General features: G+C 38.9%; 1 protein-coding gene across 2 annotated transcripts in view; it reads left to right on the top strand.

The window, feature by feature from the left end:
• The window catches only part of SHANK2 (SH3 and multiple ankyrin repeat domains 2), a 332,306-nt gene that overhangs the window by 79,615 nt on the left and 230,214 nt on the right, over nt 1-22,477 (top strand). The window lies entirely within an intron of this gene.

The following is a 22,477-nucleotide window of genomic DNA, read 5'->3' on the forward strand; positions in this document are numbered from 1 at the left end:
ATTGAAGTTCCCTGGAAACATTGAGAAGTTGCTGAAGTTGACCAAAACTAAAGTATTCCTTTAGAAACAGGAGTTATCTGCATTGATTTAAGTCAATGATGCAAATGTATGACTTGAAAGTATTTAATTTATGTGGAAAACTAGGCCAGCTCACATGAAACCTAGGACTGTGAAAGATTCCTCTGGGTTAAGGCCTCCTTTCCATTTCCCTTCCCAGTTGCATATGATCTGCAGGTGTACAGTTAAAAATCCTGTGTGGAAGGAAGCAATCTGATGTAAAAAAATGAACTAAAAATGAACCACTTATTCCCATTAGGGCAAATATCTCATTGTTTACATTTCCCTATGGCTCATGGCTTTATCATTTGTGAAGATGCTGAAATGAAAAGAAATGGCTGTTTAGATTCAAATGTTTATTTCTGTATGTTCCTGATATTTTGTTGTGTGTGTGGAGTCACATAGACTATGCACAGTATTACATTTTATGTTCCTCTAAATGGATTTTATTCTCTTACAAACAGTTGTGTATAATAAAAGAAAGAAAAAGCTAGTAAAGGGATGAGTTGGTAGCATTAATTATGCATATACTTACAATATGAGTAACTGTAAAGCAAAAGTAACACAGTGCACTTAAAAACAGAAGCCTCCAGACTGATTTCCATGAAACTACACATCATAATTTTTTGGACAGGCCAGTTTTGCACTACTATTTCTTTCCCTCAAGCAGTGCAAGTTCCAAGTTATGTCAGTGTGTGGGAGATATTGGAATGCAGGAATGAAGTAGATGGATGAGAGTCCAGGAAACAAGTGATAGCCACATGTCTGAGGCTTTAGGCAGAACTTACTTCTTGCTGACTTAAAAAAGTTTTCTGTAGGATTTTGTGATTTCTAGCAAAATGCTTAGAAAATATCTTCTGTGGGAACAGTCTCTGAATTTTCCTGATGTCTTCCTTTTTCCACTTGAAATATTGGTACTTCTGTCATACTTTTACATTCTTTTTTCAAGATGGTGGTGGATTGTAGGTAACTGTTTTTAATTAGAAGGTTTGTCTTAAAGAGGAAGCATTATGTTATGTTGTTTCCTTCCTTCTAATTTGATTTAGCTGGACATTTGTCCCTTAAGATTTATTACTTAAAAAAAAAAAAGAGAAAAGTTAAGTCATTGAAATGTCTATTTCTGAAATGTCTCCCAGTTCTGTAAAAACAATAAATCCAAGAACAATATCCTGAGCAGAAAACCTGATGAATGTGCAGAATGATGTCAGCGTTTAAAACTTCAGCAAGTTGGCTTTTATTCATCTTACTTGTCTGCTTATCTGCTCCATTCATGTAGTTTTGGATGTATTCCAATGTATATCATTTGAGTAATGTACCTTCTTATGCCCAGAGGCAACAGAGTGGGAAGGAATAGCAAAGAGCTTGAGAAATATCCACACGAAGGACAAATTGTACTATGACGTCTCAAGAGAGATTTCATCTTTCATCTTTCAGCTTAGGCTGAAAGATGATGAGCTGTTCAATCATTTAATAGTAAGCCTGTCAATGATATTTATCATTACTCACAGTAGCAGTCATTAGAAGGAGGAGCTGGTGATGTATTGGGGAAAAACACATTGCTCTTGATTCGTTTGAATAAACTCCACATTGCACTTGATGCATTTGAAAAGCTCCACGTTGCTTTTCCAAGATTTGTGAGCTAATCTTCTAAGTTCTAGCTGTCTTCATGCACAGTATTTTTAGCTACAGATACCTTTTAAATCCAAGCCTAATATACAGCTAAGTAATGTGAGTGGCAATACTACAAAACAAAAAGATTCTGCTTAGTTTCTTGCATGTTGTCTTCAGGATGGGAGAATTTTAATCGATGCTTATGGTTGGAAGCTGGACCTAACTTTGTTGCTTTAAGAGCAGGTTTTATCTGGTGACAGAAACAAGTTTTTATGTTTCTCCAACTGAAGTATCTTAAATATGAAAAATAATATTTGCTTGAACTCTGAAATCCTGCACAGTGAGGAACTACATTATCCTGTCCATCTGTTTTGACATGTGCTAATTAACATCATTCTTAGATAATTTTGTTGTCCCAAACTATTGCAGTAGGAAGTCGCTTGTACTTTCAATGCACAAGATAGTATGTGGGTGTCTTCCAGTTTGTCAGTAGTCACAAAGCTGTTCCAAGCAATGTTGCCAAAGCTGCAATTATAAAGATCTAAGAGCAGCAATGTAAAGCTTATGATTCACGATCCTGTGCTATGCATTGTGGTGAATGAGCTGCTTTATTCAGTGGCAGAGATCGTAGCTCACCCTCTCCACGGAATCACAGAATCTTAAGGATTGGAAGGGACCTTGAAAGATCATCCAGTCCAATCCCCCTGCCACAGCAGGACCTCTTAGAGTAGGTCACACAGAAGGAGGGTATCACTGCCTGTGGAGTACAAGGATAAGTCTGCAGTGGGTGGACTACAAAAGCACTACCTCTTGGTGCACTGGTTCACAAGAGCTGCACAGAAAAAAACCCATATGTGCTTATGTACTGGGCATATTACTAGCTATTCCACCTTTGCCTGCCAATTACATTTCATTGGCATTTAGAACAGAATACCCTTTTAAACTGTACTCAAAGCCTGGGATTCTTTAATTTAGAAGAGACATATCTCAAAGGACGGGGTGTTTTATGGTTATTTTTCCTTGGATTGGATCTGTGCCAGATGGTAATGTCTCTGTTGTTGAAGATGATGGAGAAGCATCTCAGGTGGAAAATGACCAGGGTGTCCTCTAGCAGTAGAAAACTCTAATTGATGACAGAACTATTAAATGCTTGTTTTATAGATCAGAACCCATGAAGATTGTAGTTTGTTTTTATTTAATTATAAAGCACTTTCATTAGACAAATGTGTTGAAATGCTGAAAACTGAGACACATATAAAATAAGGATCTCTGGAATATCTTAAGACTTCACACTGTTCTGTAAAAATAGAAGAAAAACATGAAAGTACCTATTTTAGAGCTAAAGAAGGCAAAAATAAATGACCCATGGAGTAATGTGACATCTGACTGTTAAGAGAGAGATGTTCTTCTAAGGTGTGTAGTGTCTCACTCAGATCTTGCCAGATAAATGCATCTACTTAGGGCCAATGTGAGCATATGTGTTTTGTCAAAGAGATCAAGTCTGTTTTCCTTTTGTAGAAGCAAAGTGTATGAAAGTTTGTATCAGGAGTGGAAGATGTAGATGCTATTGGCAACCTGATTAATCCAAGGAGTCCCTACCTAGTCACCTGAAAAAAAAAGGAAAAAAGATGTTTTGCCAGTAAGGTTTCTCAGCTACATAAAATTATGCTATGGAGACCATTGAGTTGGCTAACCTGAGTGTGTTTTAAGACAGATAAGGTCATTTAGGGTTTGAAACCCATCAGGAGGTCTCAGAGCTGGTAGATGTACTTGGAACAGCAGTGCTTTGGTTGAAGATCACGTACCACAAAGGTCCTACCTACCGAACTCTGTGTTTTTCTTCAGTCTGGAGAAAGCCTGATTTCTCTCACATCCTCATTCTGGATGGGTGCAGCTCTCTGCCTCTGGGATGAATTCACAGAGGAAGCAAAAGATGAAATAAGAGTGAAATCTGTTGATGTGGGAGACCTGGGATCTGAACCCTACTGACTGTTCTCATGACTGATCTACAGTGCATCAGTGTGCAGGCAAGGTCACACCAAGCACTTATATTCCTGTTTGGCTGTAAGCCCTTGTATCTCCCAGCAAACTGGAGTTTTGTAGAACTTGCTTCTGCTTTGCCCTGATACCAGCATAAAAATCTGTTCAGTATTCTGTCCTATTAAAACATTCAACCTTTTCCTCTGAAACCTAGAAGCTGTGTGGGTTCTCTCCCACATGCTCTGTCTTCCTTGGAGGTCTTCAAGACCCACCTGGACATGTTCCTATGTGACCTGATCTAGATGAACCTGCTTCTGCAGGAGGGTTGGACTAGATGATCTCTAAAGGTCCCTTCCAACCCCTACCATCCTATGACTGTGTGATTCTATCAGCTCCTTCCTTACCATACTCTTTCTCCTGCCATCAATTTCCAATTAATCTTTCCGTCTCAGGAAGTACATTAGGTGTCTGAGTGACCAGTTTGTTGAAATGGTGGCATGAGAAGTATTTAGCACAGATAACTGTTCATTTCTTTACTGGGTGCTGAGAAAAGAAAAGAAGCCTTGCAAATGATTCTTGTACAAAAGAGACACCTTGCTGTCATTAACAGAGAAAGTCCACATTAGTCTTATTCAGACAGGGATGATGCAGTTCTGTAAGACCAAATCAAGCATAAAAGAGAAAGGCTTCAGAAGGGAGGGGAGAAAAGGATCTGAGGAAAGGATTAAAAACAAGATCCAGATTTCATTGTCTCTGCTTCTTTTATGAGGTTCTAAACATCAGGGAATCCCTTTTGTTTTCTTGACAGATGTTTGAAAGGTGAATAAAAATTGCTTTATCATTTAGGAAATAATCCTGTTTGAAGTAAAATAAAACAGTATTTTTCATAAAGAAGGAAAACCTATCCCCATAAAGTACTTAGAAACTTCTTTTACAGGCAGCATGAAATACTTAGCATGGCTTCTCAGATGTCAGTTCATTATGCCCTTAAATTAGGGGTTTTTATGGAATAACAACAACATGAAAGTAGCTTATTTTAATTATCACTTACTTTGAAAGTCTTTGGAAGCCAGAAGCATATTGCAGCTCAGTGACTATTGCTCCATCTTCTCTGCTGCTTTGAGGGAGACGTTACATATGCTCCTGATGTACAGTACAGCAGTTACACATTGGTAAAAAAATAACGTCCCTTTTTAAACCTCTTCCTTTTCTTTAACTAACTGTAGCACATCTATCAGTTAACTTTATGCATTTATTTATTGCAAACTAAGAGAAAGTAATGGATTAAAAGACGTGATGAATAGGAAAGTTAATCCCTGGTTGTTTTCATCCAGCCCACAGCTGTCTGTGAGTAAATGAGCACAGCAGATTTGGGAAGCATTCGCTGTGCAGAATTTACTATGGCTTCTATAGGATGGACATACAAAACCAAACAATATATGTAAGGATGTTGAAGCTTTCATTAGATAGAGATATGCAGATATTAAGTATGTTGCAAGCTGATAATCCTTTGACTTGGATAACCTATTTTTAAGTCTCTCTTTTGCCTTGGTTCTTTGAGATGAATTTTCAAATGGATTAAATGACATGGGTTGTTCTTCTTCAAGTGAACAAGGTTTGTTTTATATTGTACCTCTTGTCCTCCAGCAGCTCTGAAGCCAGAAGCAATAGGATCCTTTTAGTTTATTTTTGTTTGCTTTTTGCTTTAGAAAAAAAAAAATGAAACACATTGAGCTGGTATGTGAGTTTTTGGTAGTTGATTAGCAGACTAACTAATACTTGGATACTGTTGCTAGGCTTCAAGTCAGAGTTCCTGTATTCCTCTATAATTACACAGAGATATGTATGTGTGATGGTTTGTCTGTGCTTTCACACGGATTTTGCTTCTTTTTTGGTTTTCTAATATTGAAAATCTGCTAATATAGTAGGCTTATCCTTTAAAATATACTCAAGCCACACTGAGCAATTGCTTTTAAATAAACCACTTTTCGAGTGCGAGTAAAAGTATTTGTTTTTATTGGAATTGTGACTGTAAACATCTTAAGAAACGTGCATTTAACTGTAGAGTAAAGCAGAAGAGGTCTTTCCAAACACAAGGATATTAGTTGGTTTGTGGTAAAATTGCTTTTCTACCCCATTTTCTTTAATTAGATCGGAGTGATTGAGGTCAGCAACCTTGTTTTTTCAGCTGCAAATGTTTCTTTTTAAATGTTAGCTGGCCCAATGAATATTCTATTTGTTTACTTATTTATTTTGGTTTGGGGAACCATTTAGTAATTTTGATTTTTGTCATTCAAATGCCTGCAGAATCCTTCTCAAGGTAGGGAAAAATCATATTTAGGAAGATAAAAGCAGGAATAAGAAGAGGCAGTAAATCAAAAGGCTTATAAAGCTACAAACCTGTCAGCAGCATGCGATGATTTGTTCTATTTTTATCATATGTTACTTAATAGAAGCAAAAGGGACACAAGTATGTATTATAGCCCTGTATATTTGTCATCTGAACGTGGATAACACGAACCTGTTTGATACACTAGCAGGTGTATTTAACATGGAAAAAGGAAGACATTAGTGTAATAAGGATGGCAAAGACAGATCTTCATTGCCCACATTTTAAATGCCTATTGTTTGGTAGATTGCAGTAATCCTGGTTCTCTTTTGCAGTTTCTTTCAAATAGCTCTGCTAAATTAATAATTAATTATCATATCCATAGGGAAAAAAAACCCCATTATTTACATTAACAGCTCTTAATCTGGATTACAACCAAATGAGTATTGATCCATACAAAACAAATGTGTTACTATTACGTATTTTTCACCAAAGGGTTGCAAGGTATAGAGAGTCATATGCTCTGGGTTGCAAGGTATAGAGAGTCATATGCTCTGGGTTGCAAGGTATAGAGAGTCATATGCTCTGGATTGCAAGGTATAGAGAGTCATATGCTCTGGATTGCAAGGTATAGAGAGTCATATGCTCAGGCCTGCTATGTGGTAAGAAACAAATTGGAAAACTGGGAGTTGTGATCTGTTAATGTAATTACATACTGAAATGTAGGGCAGAGCTTGAAAAACTTCTGATAGTTTTCTTTTTGCCTTTGATCACAAGTAGTGTTTCCCTGTGTGTGTGTGTTTCAGTGAAGAATTGTGCAGTAACTAGTTCTGTTTCAGAGTTTAAACTGTATTTTCAGAAGTTGATTGTTCTTGTTGGCCTTTGAAGTTTGATATGTTCTGTGCATGTGGTGTGGAACTGCATGCAGAGTAGAACAAATTACACAGTGCATGGTCATTGCTTGTGATTCCTTAGGCTTACTGTAACTAAATGTTGGGCAGGAAGGTAAGAACAGATGACATGTAACTGCTGATATAAGTACAGTAGATTTCAGAATGATTTCACCTGGTTTTGTAAACCAATTTGTAGTGTGTCCTTGCCTCTAACTTTATTTTACAAACTGAACAAGAAGAACTTTTTAATTGAGCCTAAAATAAACTGCTAGAGATATCTCAGGCCATCTTTAGTGTCCTTGAGCTTGTTTTGGTCTCAGACAAGAACTCTGTAGTCTGAGCAGTGGGTGCAGATAACAGAGGGCTTGCTGGCTAGTCCCCATCTTCTGTTTGAGATGTTTGGGAAGGTGGCAAAGAAAAGGTGGAGAGGAAGAGAAGAAAGTTGGAATGTGTTTAGGTCATGCCCAGATCTTCATGCTGTGACCTAAATAGCTGGAAGTGTTTCTATAGCCCTCACCTTCTGCTTCCTTCTGGATTCTAGCTAGCTCCTAGTCTGTTAGCATCTCATCAGGAGAAATGCTTCTCACCTTCCCTGCTCCTTCTAGCCTGGGACCATTGTATTCCACAGTTGGGAACTGTGTTTTTTTTTATGGTGATGTTCCTGTCATCAGTGTGCTGTTTCATCAAGGAGCAGGGCCCAGTTGCCTTTCCCAAAGTCTTTAAAGGGCATGGTCCTTTTACTGGTGGCTTTTTACTTTGCTTTTGTTTCTTTTCAATAGCTTTCACTAGCTTGCCACCACTGAGATGGTATACAGGGACCTACCATCAGAACCCACAGAACTACTACAAGCTGTTGGATTAAAAGAAGCTATAAAGCATAGTCAGTAGAAAAGAAATGGCTCAAGTTTACCAGAGATAGTTGCCCTAAGAGAGGACAAAAATACAGTGTGTTTTGGATATCAAACAGGTTATCAAATGAATAAACTGGGTTTCTTGCTTTACAAAAGGTAATTGAGTCGGTTGTACTGTCCTCAAAACTTCTGGTAAATACATCAAAGGGTGATGCCATTGAGCTATAAAGAGGCAGATCAAGGATGGTGTAATGAGCAGACAGCAATGCAAGTACCCCAAAGTCTTAAGTGCTGACATTTTGAACTAGTATTTCAGCCAAACTGAAACTTAGGGTACTGATTTCCAGTTGCCCTCTGTGAGCAAAATTCCCAGTGCTGTTCAGCCTGTTGGCTGGATCCTTCTAACCCCTGTAGCTCCCTTCAGAAGAGCTGGAAATGTTTACCAGGTGACCCATCCCTTGTGAGTCCCCTTTTCAATTCAGTCTTCCAGGCAAGGTACCTGATGCTGTACCAGGGTGTCTTTGGGGGGCAAGGGCAGATACTGGGACAAGTTAAGGACTTGCATTAAGCTGAGGGAATATTTAAAGAAAGTAATACTTTTGTGTTAATATGGGACCTGAAATCTGTTCAGTCATCTCCAATTTTATAGGTCATAGATAGTAAAGCTGGAAGAGGTTTACGTGCTCCTAAATTGCAGAGTTTAGATTAACTAATTCCTACTTGAACTGCATCAGAAGTGGAAAAAAATCTTTAGTCTTGTTGTTAAAAACCTACAGTAATGCAAATGGATTTTGGAAAATGTTGTCCCAGTCTTGTGATCTGATGTTTTTTGATCCATTTGTTTCAGAGTTGATTACCCCTTCATTAAATAATGTATCTTGTTTTTAGTACCAGTTTGTCTGGCTGTAGCAACTGGACCCTGAGTATACCTGAATCTTCTCAACTGTACTGCCTCTGTGCCCACCTGTCTCTTCTAAAGCTACTCCTTGCTTAGGGACAAGGAGCTGATCTTAACTATTAGAGAGGAAAAGCTCTGAGGAGGAGATGTAAAACTTGAAGACAGGTCTAAATTGGATATAAGAAGCTACCATGAATATTGTGGGGTTTATTTCTGTTGACTTTTGATCCGTATTATCTTATCTTTCTGCTGACATTGCTCAGAGTGCACTAAAATCTGTACCCTGAGACTTCCTATAGCTGTGCTTTAAGAGGTTATGCCCTTTGTAAGTATGTGATCAGTGCATTTCTATATATATATAGGTCACTGTGCAACAAAACAGGAGGGTTTGGATGGTAATACCAATATTAGAGAGCCCACACCGAGTGAGATGAGGCAGGAGGAGCCTTCAATGCAGCTGTAAGACATGAGGCAGCCCAACAAGGGGTACTACAGAAGTAAAAAGGTTTGAAGTGTCTCACAGAGAATTCTAGTATTCCTGAAAAGTTAATGCATTTTCTTTAAATGGTTTTTCAACGTGAACCTCGAGAGCTCTCTAAGATTGTGTTGAATGCTGTGTGCAGGATTTCAAACAGTGAGACGGGTCAAAAATAGCAGCAGGACAAATGGAGAAATAGATGTGGGTAGAATCCCATGGCTTTCTATTTGTCTCATTTACAATAGCGAGAACACAGGAAAGAAAGAGAGGAAAGAGCGTGAAATAAAAGCTGAAGTTAAAAATAAAATGAAGAGAAAAGACAAAATAGAGGTTGAGAACAGTTGGGAATGCTTCCTGAATACAATTCCTATGTTGCCTGAAGTAAGTACAGAGATGGACTAAAAAAACCCCAAACATACAAAGGAACTCTCAGTGTAATGTAGGTCCTTATGCTGAGCACTTCATCACAAGCCTTTCTATGCATCCTGTAATTCCCATTATATAATGAGGCTACCAGGAGACTACAAAGTTAAGACTAAGGCACAGGGACGGGTGGCTTTGTAACTTCTGAATGTGTGGACTTTTATGTACCAGTGTGTATCTTAATTGCTGGGGATTTGAAAATAATTAGGTTCAATATAACTCCCATTTGGGGGAAAGATTGTTTTCCATGGCCTAATTGGATTTGGATGAGGACAGCCTTCCAAATACAGGAGCAACTTGGTTACATTGCCAATCAGATAAACTGAGTATTTGTGGCAATAAAAGCTTTGTATGAATATAAAACTAAGTCTTTGTATGAACTTAGTGCTTGCAAGGATAATATCTTTTATTTTAGATCAGTTCAAAGGACTTTTTTTAAGTGGGGCTCTTCAGTAAGTGCTTATACTCTCCATTTTGAACAGATTTATTACACTTCATTGAGTCCCTTACTTGGAACTCTTCTTTCTATTGTGCTAAATACATATTTATGACATTTTTTTTTAACAGCTAAGAATACTGCTTCTCTTCCAAACTAGATTATTTATCAACAGTAAGTTAATGTTATGTTTTCAATATACAGTGGTTTGTCAATTTACATTAACTGAGACCTCACTGGAGAAATTTGTTTTGAATAATCTGGTTTTCCCAACAAGGCATTAATGTCAGAATTGTAGTCAAAATTAACCTTGTAATCTGCAGTCACTTTAAAAGGAAATAGTATCCTTACAGAAGCCTGTTTGTTGTCAAATTATAGATGAGGGTTGATAAAGGGATAGGCTTTGAAGCATACTGCTTTTTAATGAGTGTAATATTTCACACTGTATTTCACACCGTTCACAATGTTTCACGCTGTTGCTCCATTTATATCTCAATCTCCTGGGCTATGCCTGAGTTGATAGTCTTTCCCTTGGAGTTCAGGGTAAGCTGTATTTTTTCTGCAGTCAAGGTTTTGTCACACTGTGGAAGATATCTTCAAAGTAAACGCTTTCTGAGTATTTAAATCAGATCCCCTTAGGATGTTGGACTGAGTTCTCAGGGTGTCCAAAGCCTTTGAAACTACTGAATCTTAGTTCTGTCATTTCCTCTATTTTAACAAGCTGGTGCTTGGATGGTTTATTTTCTCTGCTCTTTCATTGTCAGATGTCCACTTCATTGAAGATGTTTTAGAAAATGTTTCTATGTTCTGCATTTCCAAGGGCAGCTGAATCAGAAAGTTGTCTTGTTTACTGGTTTCTGTGGTACTCTCCAGTTGCAAATGGCAGTTCCAAAGGATCTATATACTGTTTGTACAACAACTAGTCATTAAGGGTATCAGATAAATAATTACTTTGGACTCCTCTGGCTTTGTGTATTTTCAGAAATAGCTGAAAATGTGGATTATTTCCAAACATAGTAACATAAGACAGAATTTATGGGTGGTGCATGTTGTTAAGGGATGACAATTTAAAGTTCTTCCATTTCAAAGCTAACCAATCAGACAAAGTTTTATCTACTAGCCTGTCTAAACTTCTTTTTTTGGGGAGTGGTGTATTTGTGTGTAACTATAGCTATAAATACAAATAAATAAGCAAGCTCTGTAATGAGCTTACTCTTTTCACCTCTTTCTCTGCAGCATCTCTCTCTTCTCATATCCTGACACAAGGAGGGACATATTCCATCTGAACAGTACCTGTACCAGACTGGGCTGTCTCCCACAGTCTGCCCAGGGCAGTGTGGTTTCCATGCCCTGCATAGCCTGGGGATCCTACTGGGGTGCAACAAGACTGTTTGCTCAGTGAACCTCTATTCTCTTTTGATTTTTTTTTGTTTCCTTATCCTTTCTATGTGTGTCTTGATAATTTCATATGCAGCTTTCAAAGTCAAGAGACTATTTCCTGCTCCATTTTCCATCTAATGTTGCTGAAATAATTGTTCAGAATTCTTCCTAAAAGACAGAATTGTGATACCATCTTGATTCAGAAGAGGTTGCAGGGTAAATATCATCCAGGAGAGTGGCAATGATTGAGTGAAACCCATACTGAATGAAACAACAAAAGATGTATTGAATTGAAGAGGCAGGAAGATTTGCAGCATTAAGACTGTATTGTTTGTGTGTGTGTGGAGGAGGATCTCTAGTTTTCTGTTAATTATATATTTCTACTAACTCCAGCAGCCTGGGACTTCAGTACACTAATAAAGATACAATCTTAACATTATCTTCCTAGCTGTTTGGCTTTCAGAAATAAGGAAATTATGAAAATAAAATGCCCAGATTTTATTCCTTCTCCTGAAGTATTCTCTTATGAAAAACCCCACACAGTCCCTTGATAGGTTTCCATTCTCTCTTTATAAATCTTCTGTTTTGTAGCATTTCCTACTTGGGAATTTGCCTCTTATGTCTCTTTGGAACATCTGAGATAGCAAAGTTTAACATAAAGTCTGTGTTTGCAGTTTTAAATGGGCCTTATCAAGGCTCTCATTTATCACAAACTATTTATCTCAGTGAAATTGTTTTTTGCTCCTGAAAAAAAGCCTTCCAAGGTCAGGCTGTCCTCTTGCTGGTTTGTCCTTTCAGTCTCTCCTTTTTTGTTGGATCTAACACCTAGCCACTAGTACTTCTGGCATGTTTGGAATTGCATGCACCAAGGTATATGTGTGTTTTGCCCTCAGGGATTTGAGTAGATCCAATTTTTTTCTGATGTGTTACTTGTTTTCAGTCTTGAATGCCCCACCTGTGTGAGTGTTTGTGCAGAGATGAGAGTCCCCACAGCCCCCATTCCCCAGAGACATGCTGTGTGTATCTCCTGCTGTACAACCTGATCCCAGCTCACTGTCTTTGCCTTCAAAGTCAAACACAATCCCTCCTACTTGTCCAGATATCTGGAGTTGCACCTTGCAAGAAATCAACAGAGGCTGTGAGTCCACATAAATTTTTGTGATGGTTCAAATTCATCTTTACCCTCCTTTTGAGGGCTAAGAGTTTTATTTTGGGTTAAAGCATGGCTTATCTTGCCAGCTTCATTAACACTCTTGAGAATGCCAGGTGCTAAAGAGCTCTATTTTTTGCTGTGCAGATCAAGTGTGTCTAGTTTCTTGTGGCCTATTTTTATATATTTCTTCATTCTATGACTGGGAAAAGCTGTGAAGGGAACAAAGAGATTGCGAATAGCCAGAGAAAACTGCTATGATGTTATTACAGGAAAATAAAGGGGAGGACAAATCTGTGAGATTCCATTTGTGAGAGGGTGTGGAATTAAAATTAAAGACAGGAAATGATGCACATAAAAACCCCAAATAAAATAAGAAGTGAAATAGTACATTGTGTTGGCTATATTTCATCAGTCACTTGGCTATTTCCTGACAATTCTATGAAAAATGCTTCTAAGTCTTTGAATAAAGGATTCTGAAGTACCAGTGGCTCAGAATTTCCCTCCCTTATGTACAGGTATTCCATGGCATTCTTATTTAGCATTCAGTATCAAGCAGTTATCTGCAGAAGGGGAGGAACCTGATGGTGCTGTCTCCTCAGAGGAGGAGCCGGACAATCTACTGTGAGGTTATGCTTAAGCCCAGTGGTCTTAGGAGCAGACAACTGACTAGGCTGTAGGGAACTTGGAGGGTGGAAAAGAGATGCTCTGATCCTTTGTGCAGCAGCCACCAGCCAACATAGGGACTCTGATGCTGACCTGAATGCAAGGGGCAAGGACTAAAATCTCACTCTGCTGTAGCTGATACTCATGGGATAGAGACCCAGAAAAACATCAGACACAATTATGATGATTTACAGTGTAGTAATAAGGCAAGAAAATGTTCCTCAGACTAAGCTAACCAAACCATTTCAGTCCTCCCAATAGATCCTTTGGATTTCTAGACAGTTGTCCCTTAAAGTCCCTCTGGTTAATCCATATGTAATACTGTGGCTGAGTACCAGGAACTGAGTTCCACTAAAACAGTGCTCTCGGTGCATTTTAACGTTGTGTTTGCTTTTTCTACAGCACTGTGCCTCCAGGTACATCTCTGTCTTCTGAAGGCAATCCCAGAAGTTTTCTACAGTTGCTCAGAGGCAGCAACTGGGAGACCACAAACTGAAAGCCACTGAGCTAAGCACTGTGTTGAACTCTGTTTAACATCAGGAGGCCTCCAAGCAAGGGGGTTGTTAGTGGAGCTGAGTGCTGGACTAACTCACTGTGATACAGCATCAATCTGGTTTCAGGAATGGTCATTGTCTGCCTCAGCCACACACAGTCTGCTTGAGATCTACTGTAACATCCATAGCCTTAGCCTTTTCTTCAGAACTGCTACCAAGTACTCATCCTGTATTGGATTTATCTTAACGATTCATTCCACCCTAAATTTTTCTATCAGTTGATTGCATCTTACCGGTTTCAGATCACTTTTCCATTAAATCACGATTGATTTCCTGTTTCTTTCCTTTGTTGTCACCTTTCCTCATTTTACTTTTGCTTTTGGTAGTGCCAGCTTTTTTTGTTCTGTATTATACCTCCATGCTCTCCCAGTTCTTTGCCTTGATTATTCAGCTTCTATTCCTCTGTAAGATACAACCCTTTCCTGTGTCTGAGGAACTTGCTAAGATTTCTGCGTGTTGATTTTCCTTTCCCTCAGCAATTTTGGTTTTGTAATTGTAAGATAACTGGGATAAGAGAAATACTTCCTTTGCCCCTTATCCTAAAAGAGTGCAAAGCTTAATTTCAACCCTGTTGCAGGATTATCTTCTGCAGCTTTTCAGAGTCTGACTGATGCAAAGCTAAAACTCTTTTTGTTTATCGTGCCATTGCATGTGCAGCAGTTGCACTGAATGGCTGTGATTTCTGTAAGTGATATGTGAGATACTTGAGCTTCAAGTACAGTGAGTACCCTGGTGTCTTATATACTGTGGTGTTGCAAGTACTGGCATGGTTTGGGACTTGTTTGTTGATTTACTTTCATTTTCTTGTCTCTATAAAAGCAATTATGGACTTATCTATTGTTATTCCTTTTGAAGGATCTGCCTCTTTGCTGCAAATAATTGGAAGTTGAAAGATTGAAGCGCCTATTATTAAGTCTGGGGTGTTGCCAGTGGTCCAGAGACTAAGGTTCTTGTGCAGGGGTGATGCTCTGGTCACTATGGTGATGGCAGATTGTTTTGAACACTGTGCTATAGCATCCCATGGGCTGGAAATGACCACTGTGCCTACTGTAGGTAGCCACCAGTTACCGTGCCCTGCGTGCTTCCCTCTTTGCAAAACGGTCAGCGTTTCTGTTTTCCACCCATGGCTATGTCTAAATAATCAGCTGCTGTTTATTCTGTGCCAGCTGATGAGGGAAATAGTTCAGTGGATGGGGGAAGTTTTTTCTGGTGTCTAAACTCTGTTATGCAAGTGACAAATCGTGTTCTGCGTTAAAGAAGTGTAAATCTGGATAAAAGCCACATAAATTATTAAGGATTTAGGCTAGTGCCTTATCTCAGGGTGTGTTTGGTTTTCCTTTTGGAGAAGAAAAAAGATAACATCTATTCAGACTTTTCCTGGCAGCTGTGTCCTGTGCAGTCTGAACAATATCTATGTAGCTTAAAAAAATCTGTTCCTCTCTTGGTTTGCATCTTCTGTTCTAAGTGAAAAATTGGTGTAAGTTGGGAGCAAAGAACTGCTTGAAACCAAAGATTCCCCATTTAGTTCTATTTAGTGTTTGATAACGGCGTGTTCTTGACATGTGAAGATAAAACTGTACTGAACTTCTGATATCCAAATGTTTGCACTGATACAGTGCTATGTGCAAATTAAAATCTAAAGCCATGTGGTTAATACTGGGTTCATGTACAACAGCAGTTATGCTGCTTTCTGAAGCAGTAAGATACAGTGACATAAGCTTTGTATCTAGCCTCTATAGATTACACCAGCATATGGCTTAGATACTTTGTTACCATCCCTAGCACAACAGGCTCTGATTTTAGAATGCCCTTTACTGGTTACAGCTAAATTGTTTTTATCATATACTTCTTTTCATGAGAAAAGTAAAGGTTTTCTTCTTTTTGTTTGCAGTGGTTTAATAATCATGCTCAAGTCCATTCAGCTTTGTGGAAACTGGAAGGAAGTAGGAATACGATGAGTCATTAAAATACATGTTGTGGAGGATTAAATTCTCTATTCTGGTTAAATTGCTTCCAGATAATAAGAAGTCAGCCAAGTATCATATGTTAAAGAAGTCTCAGAATTTTGGCAAATTTTTTTCTGCTTTGTGTTTATTACTTCTTTTTTTCTTGGTAAATGCTCCTAAAATTTGACTTTGGGAATACTAAAGGCATCTCTGCTACATGAGAGTTGCCTGTAAGGGATTGGCAGTGGTGTAGCATCGAGCCATTTGACCATCAGTGAGCATCAGTGGTCAATTATGTTTCTTAACTCATATATGAGTCATTGTTGCCCAAGATCAGCATTTCACTAAGTTGTTACAGTAAGCAGAAAGAGGTGAAATATTCAAGTCCAGAATTTGTTTCCTGAGGTGTCGGGCTTGCACACCAATAGACTCATTAGAGATCATTATCAAATAAATAGCAGTCTATGACTTAACTTCCTTATTCATAGAATCATAGAATGGTAGGGGTTGGAAGGGACCTTTAGAGATCATCTAGTCCAACCCCCCTGCAGAAGCAGGGTCACCTAGATCAGGTCACATAGGAACATGTCCAGACGGGTCTTGAAGACCTCCAGGGAAGGAGCCTCCACAACCCCTCTGGGCAGCCTGTGCCAGGGCTCCCTCACCTGAACAGGGAAATAGTTGTTTCTTATATTTAAGTGGAACTTTTTGTGTTCCAGCTTCATCCCATCACCCCTTGTCCTGTTGCTGGCTACTATAGAAAAAAGGGATGTCCCAACCTCCTGACACCCACCCTTTAGATATTTATATGTGTTAATAAGATCTCCCCTCAAACTCCTCCAGACTAAACAGCCCCAGTTCCGGCAGCCTTTCCTCTTATGAAAGATGCTCCATTCCCCTGATCATCTTGGTGGCCCTGCACTGGCCTCTCTCCAGCACTTCCTTGTCCCTCTTGAGCTGGGGAGCCCAGAACTGGACACAGGACTCCAGATGAGGCCTCACCAGGGCAGAGGAGAGAGGGAGAAGAACCTCCCTTGACCTGCTGGCCACACTCTTGATGCATCCCAGGCTGCCATTGGCCTTCTTGGCCACGAGGGCACATTGCTGGCTCATATTTAGCTTATTATCAATCAGGACTCCCAGGTCTCTCTCTGCAGAGCTGCTCTTCAGCAGTTCGACCCCCAGCCTGTACTGGTGCATGGGGTTGTTCCTCCCCAGCTGCAGGACTCTGCCCTTGTCCTTGTTGAACCTCACGAGGTTCCTCTCTGCCCAACTCTCCAGCCAGTCGAGATCCTGCTGAATGGCAGCACAGCCTCTGGGGAGTCAGCCAGTGCTCCCAGTTTGGTGTCATCAGGGAACTTGCTGAGGGTCACTCTGTCCCCTCATCCAGGTCGTTGATGAAAATGTTGAACGAGACTGGCCCCAGAACCCATCCCTGTGGAACTCCACTGGCCACAGGCCAGATCCGTAGGCGATTGATTACAATGTAAAACATATATATTCTGGCCATTTTTGTTTCTTGATGGAGCCATCACATTGATATTCATCTGATAAAAGCTGCAGCTACAGGATGTCCTCTTGAAAGAGCTTTCACATTTCCACATTAAAGAGCATTTTATAAATTGCTTACTTCTGACGTGTCAAGATGTGAATAGATGTGTTTACAGTGACAAAATCCAGATCAGTAGTTAAAATTCCTTCGTAATTAGATAAAGAATATTTTTCTGCCAAGTTGAACACCTTTTAATTGCATGAAAGTGAACACAGACACATGCACACACACCCAGAGTCTAGAAAACAAAGCCATTAGGACCTACCTTTTGTTTTTCCCCACCAGACATGTAGAAAAATCAGTGCAATTAGCACTGACCCAAAAGAAGCTTGAAATCAAAACCAGATCTTTGTGTTTAATGATATTCAAGACATTCTCTTTTAAGACATATGGATTTGAGATGAGGTCGATACAGTTTATATGTAAAGAGAGATGCCAGTTCTCAAGTATTTGGCAAAATATTTGGATACATATTTCATCTCCTTTTTTTTTTGTCTGGAATGCTGCTGCTTTGTGTCTTGGATCAGTGATAGAGCTCTCAATTATACAACCTAAATGAATAATTGGTTTAATTAAGGATCTTGAATATGTGTGTACAATGTGCTAGTCACACAAAATAACATTGCAAAGGATTTTGAACAAATTCAGCTAATCTTAAATTTAGGGGTTGTTTTTGGCAAAGAAATGCCTCCAAGCAATCTGTGCAAAGTTTCACGTGGTTTTTATAGTGAAAGGATCGTGTCTGAAGTGCCTGGGATCCCGAGAATTGGAGGTTAACATTCTTTGAGGATGTTCTTGTTCTTGGCCTTGTGGAAATCTTCAAGAAGTCATCATGAAAACAGAGTTAATTTCCATAAAGTGAGAGCTTAACCCTCTTTTCTCTGACTTGGGGTATTATTTCCCTTGACTGAGTAGTGTGTTGTCACTACACAATCACTACAATACAGTAGTTGTCACGCTACAGGTGTTACTCCAGCAGATTTAAAAGAGCAAATTTAACTGAAAATCCATGAAGGGAAGTCCAATTAAACTAGAGGCAAATGAACTGTTTGTGTAGTGTTTTATGTCAGTAGTGTTTCCAACCATTTAAAAGTATTCAAATATCCTAAGGTACTAGCCAAAGTCGTACTGAAACAATATTTCATCATGGATTCTAGATGGATGAGGTTATTGGTCTGACTTTTCTTCTTTGTCAACAGCATCTTTTTCTCATTGTTCCTGAAATATCTGACTTCTAGGATTTCTCATATGTTTTCTATCACTTATGAATCTGAAAGAACTGTGAAACTATATATTACCTTAATTGATTTTTTCCTTGCCACTTAGAATGAAGTGTATTTGACTTTTTTCTTCATTATTTTTCACTTTCTGGTTTTACAGTTGTGACAGGAAGGTTTTCTGTTGGAATTTGTCATTCTGTAATTTCATGAGATCGTGTCCAGGGTTGCCAAGGGAATTTTTGGGGTCAACCAATCGTTAAATAACTGGTTGATTAAATCTAGCTTTCTTTTTTGTTTTTCTAACAAATGTCTTGTCTGAAAAAATCAACATCAGCTTCCATTGAATTGAAACCACTTTTGCTGCCTATGATATGTGGAGAGAAATTGCACAGCTTGAAGACATTAAGACTGTCCTTAAAACCAGAAGAGTTAAAGCTATTCAGTCCTGAAAAGGAACATTAATGCATCAAGTTTACAGTCACCAGAGGATGCATTGATGACAGTAAATTCAGGTGCATTGAAATGCTTTGTAAGACAAGATTTATGTAGGTTTCATGGAAAAATTGTCTAGGGTAATTTGGATAAACTTGCAGAAGTTAAGCATGCCTCTACTGTTCACATTAGCTTGTAAGTAGTGGTTTACAACTTCTTAACAGCTAACTGTGCCTTTAGTTTCTCACTGTAATTTAAAACTTAGTTTATTCTTTGTGATCTTGATGTTTACCGTTGTACACTTCAAAAGGTAATAGTCATAAATTGTGGTCTAAGGCAACTCCCATTGAGTCTTACTCTTGAAAACAAAGATGGTGACAGCAATAACTTCTTCCCCTATTGCTTTACATAACTTTAAAGTTGTTTTTATGCTTGACTTTTGTATGGCTGCATAGTCAGATACAGGATGAATATCAGTGTAGTCAGTGCTGCAGATAACACAGGCTTTTAATAGTTCAGGAAAAAAAAAAAGACTTTCTCAGGTGTGTACTAAGGAACCCACTCTTATTGTCAGGGAGTGAGAATCTACTTGAATATGAATAAGGCAAGTTCTGTTTCAGAGCATGGAAACGAGTCCTTTTGGCATCACTACAGGAACAGCCTAATTTGCAGGCGAAGTTGCACCAAAACGGGGGTTGTAATGACTTGTGTGGCTCCCGCAGGAGTCTGCAGGCTTGCATTGTGGAGGAGTGTCAGGAGTTGTGAATGATCCTCATTCTTAACTGCTTCCCCTTGATTTGCATTTGATTCTGAGCTGCTTAACCACTGGTAGATTATTTCAGTTTTCCTGGTGAATAATGCATGAGGGTATATAAGTGGATGTTCCTTGGCTGAGTGGGCTGCAGATGAAAAGTGTCAGCTCCTTTGCAGCATTAATGTGCATTTTTTTTCTCAGGTTAAAGCTGTAGAGAACCTAGATATGCTTTTTTTAGGTAACTCCTACAAATGCCAAAATATTGGCAATGCTTGCTTTTTGCCTTCTTTTCCATTTGAATACTTGTTATTACAATGAAAAAGTCAGTTGCCAGTTTTCCCTCAAGCTTATTTTCCTTGGGGCTCCCCCTCAAGATTTCAATGTCACATTGTTGTACCTGCTGCTTAAGCTTCCTGAAGAGTATCAGTCTGGGATTTTTTGGTTGTTTCTCTGCCACTAAAGTTAATTTGTTTTACTGTCTCAAACACCAATTCCTTCCTGCACCTCCTCCCTAGTCTTCAGCATGTCCCTAAGGGATAATTGGGATGTCCTTTTGCTGCACAAGCAGCTTGGGGGCAGAGATATGTAAAATTCTCTTGTATAATATGTGCAATGTTTTCTATAGGTAGAACTAAACACATTGAATGCTGTAGTGATTGAAACAACACTTAAACCCACCCATGGTCCACTTAGTAGGAAAACCTCTTCAATTTTCCCCCTTATTATTCTGCTGGTGGGCATTTGTGTGTTTTGAAGTCCACTTGCTTCAGTCTCTGGGGTAGGCAGATCTTTTCTCCCTTTTCACCTTATTAGAAAACATTCTTTTATATTCCAGAGTGGTAGAAAATTAAAGCACAACCATTGTTCTTGTTTGCTTGAGGTTAACCTTCCAATTATCTTTTCAAGATCATAATTTGATCCCTAAAGCATCAAAACTCTCAAACTTATGCTGTAGGCCATACTAAACAAAGTATTTAATTGGAGTAGTCAAATGTGATGTGTGAAAACTTCCAGGCACGTATCTGACTTCAAATACATTGGAAAATGGTGTTTGATATGAAAGTCCATGACAGTGTGGTTAGAAAGAGCTCTCTAAAATAATCAGGCTACTGAAGGACACAGTCTTATAAAACACATCTAAGTCCACAAATGTAACATCATCAATTGAAGTTACAGACATTCAGACATGAACTGTAGATAAGTGTGTTGTAAAATAGTGTTTTCAGACTAAACTTAGCCTGACATCTCATAAGATAAAAGATTGAAAGCGTGTGAAATTGTAGAGGCTGTATAGTAAACAAGGCATAGAGTTGTGCAAGTGTTAAAAAGCAGATGTAGTTTAATAACTGGGATATTAGAATTCTATGAATATTCCTAAACAGTCCTATGAGTCCTTTGTGGACCTTTTAAAGTATTTGGTGTAAAGACACTGCAAATAGCAGAGAAAATATTTGGCAGAAATGTGCATGCTTAAAAGAATTCTTATGCTTAGTTTTTACCAGTATCAGATTGTACAACAGGAACCCTCAAAGTATCACCAAAGAATAATTGAGAAGAAAAGAGAAAAACATATTTGGAGAAGATATCTTTTAAGTTTGAAATAATTACAAAACATATTCTGAAAGCCATTTTCCAGAAAGATAAATGGCCTTTTTGTGGTGGTCATTCACTGATTCCAGTGTCACCAAGGCAGAGAGGGTGATGTTGACCACCACTACAGAAGGTGATCCTTGGCTTTGCCATGTGTCATCCAGAACATTGGCACTTAAAGCAGTCCTTGCATTGGATGACTAAGATATTCCAGTCTTCCAAACCCCGTGTCACCTTCCTCTGCCATCCACAATCATGTTTAACATTCTTATTACCTTCCATTTCCTTTATCATTACCTCATTTTCATTTCCTCATTTCATGTGCAAAGTGGCAGGGACAACAGAGTGAGAGAAACTAAGAGGAACTAGAATTTGCTTCCTCATCTCCTCTAAATGTTTATTTTGTCCTCTTTTCCATTTTAAAATCATGCCATCAGAAGAGCTTTGCTTACATAAATTTCTGCTTTCAGTTTTTCCCCTTGAAACCAAATTCTGACACCTAACTTCTTTTTGATGTTGCCTTCATTCCTTGCCCTTCTTAAAGGTTCCTGCTTCCCATATCCAACTAGAAGCCCCTGGAATCTGTTGCTGTCAGGTAAGGGTTAATACACAGTAATGTTTTTGTTTGGGGACAATAGTAGAAAGGCCTGATTTTGGTGCTTTTGTTGAGTATTAACGAAACACAGAGGTATTTTAAGTGCCTTTCCCATAAGGAATGGCTTCACAGACCCATAATCTGTTGTCTTGAGCTTCTTTTAGTTGGTGGTAGACAAAGAGGGGTCGTTGTTAAAGACTTTGGGCTCCAAATGAGACTCACCTCAGTATCTAGGCCTCAGAACATTGAAAAGATGGATGGAATAGAGAAAGTGTTTTTAGTGTAAGATGTTATTCATTGTGACTAATGGAATAATCTCTTCTTAATATTCTATGCTGTGTCTCTATATATGAAATCATATCTCTGTAGTAGTGATTAAATGCTGTATTATCCCAGTCAGTATGTCAAACAGAATGTTGAGGGGGCTGTATTTTTTCAGAAGACTTGACTTGCTATGGAAAGGGATTACATTTAAACTGTATTCAGATGAACTATCTTGGCACTTCTCAACTCCATGACCCAGCGAGCCACCATTGTGGACCAGTCCCTTTCTCCCCTTTGCTCCTCTACTGGGTTGCCCATGGTTGGGAAGCTTGGCTGCGTGGGCCAAGGAGGAGCTGTAGCCTGCTCAGATGCACCCCCATCCAGGCATCCCTGCAGACATGTGGGGAGGAGGGCTGCA

Source organism: Colius striatus, chromosome 7 (assembly GCF_028858725.1).
Source record: "Colius striatus isolate bColStr4 chromosome 7, bColStr4.1.hap1, whole genome shotgun sequence".
Lineage (NCBI taxonomy): Eukaryota > Metazoa > Chordata > Aves > Coliiformes > Coliidae > Colius > Colius striatus.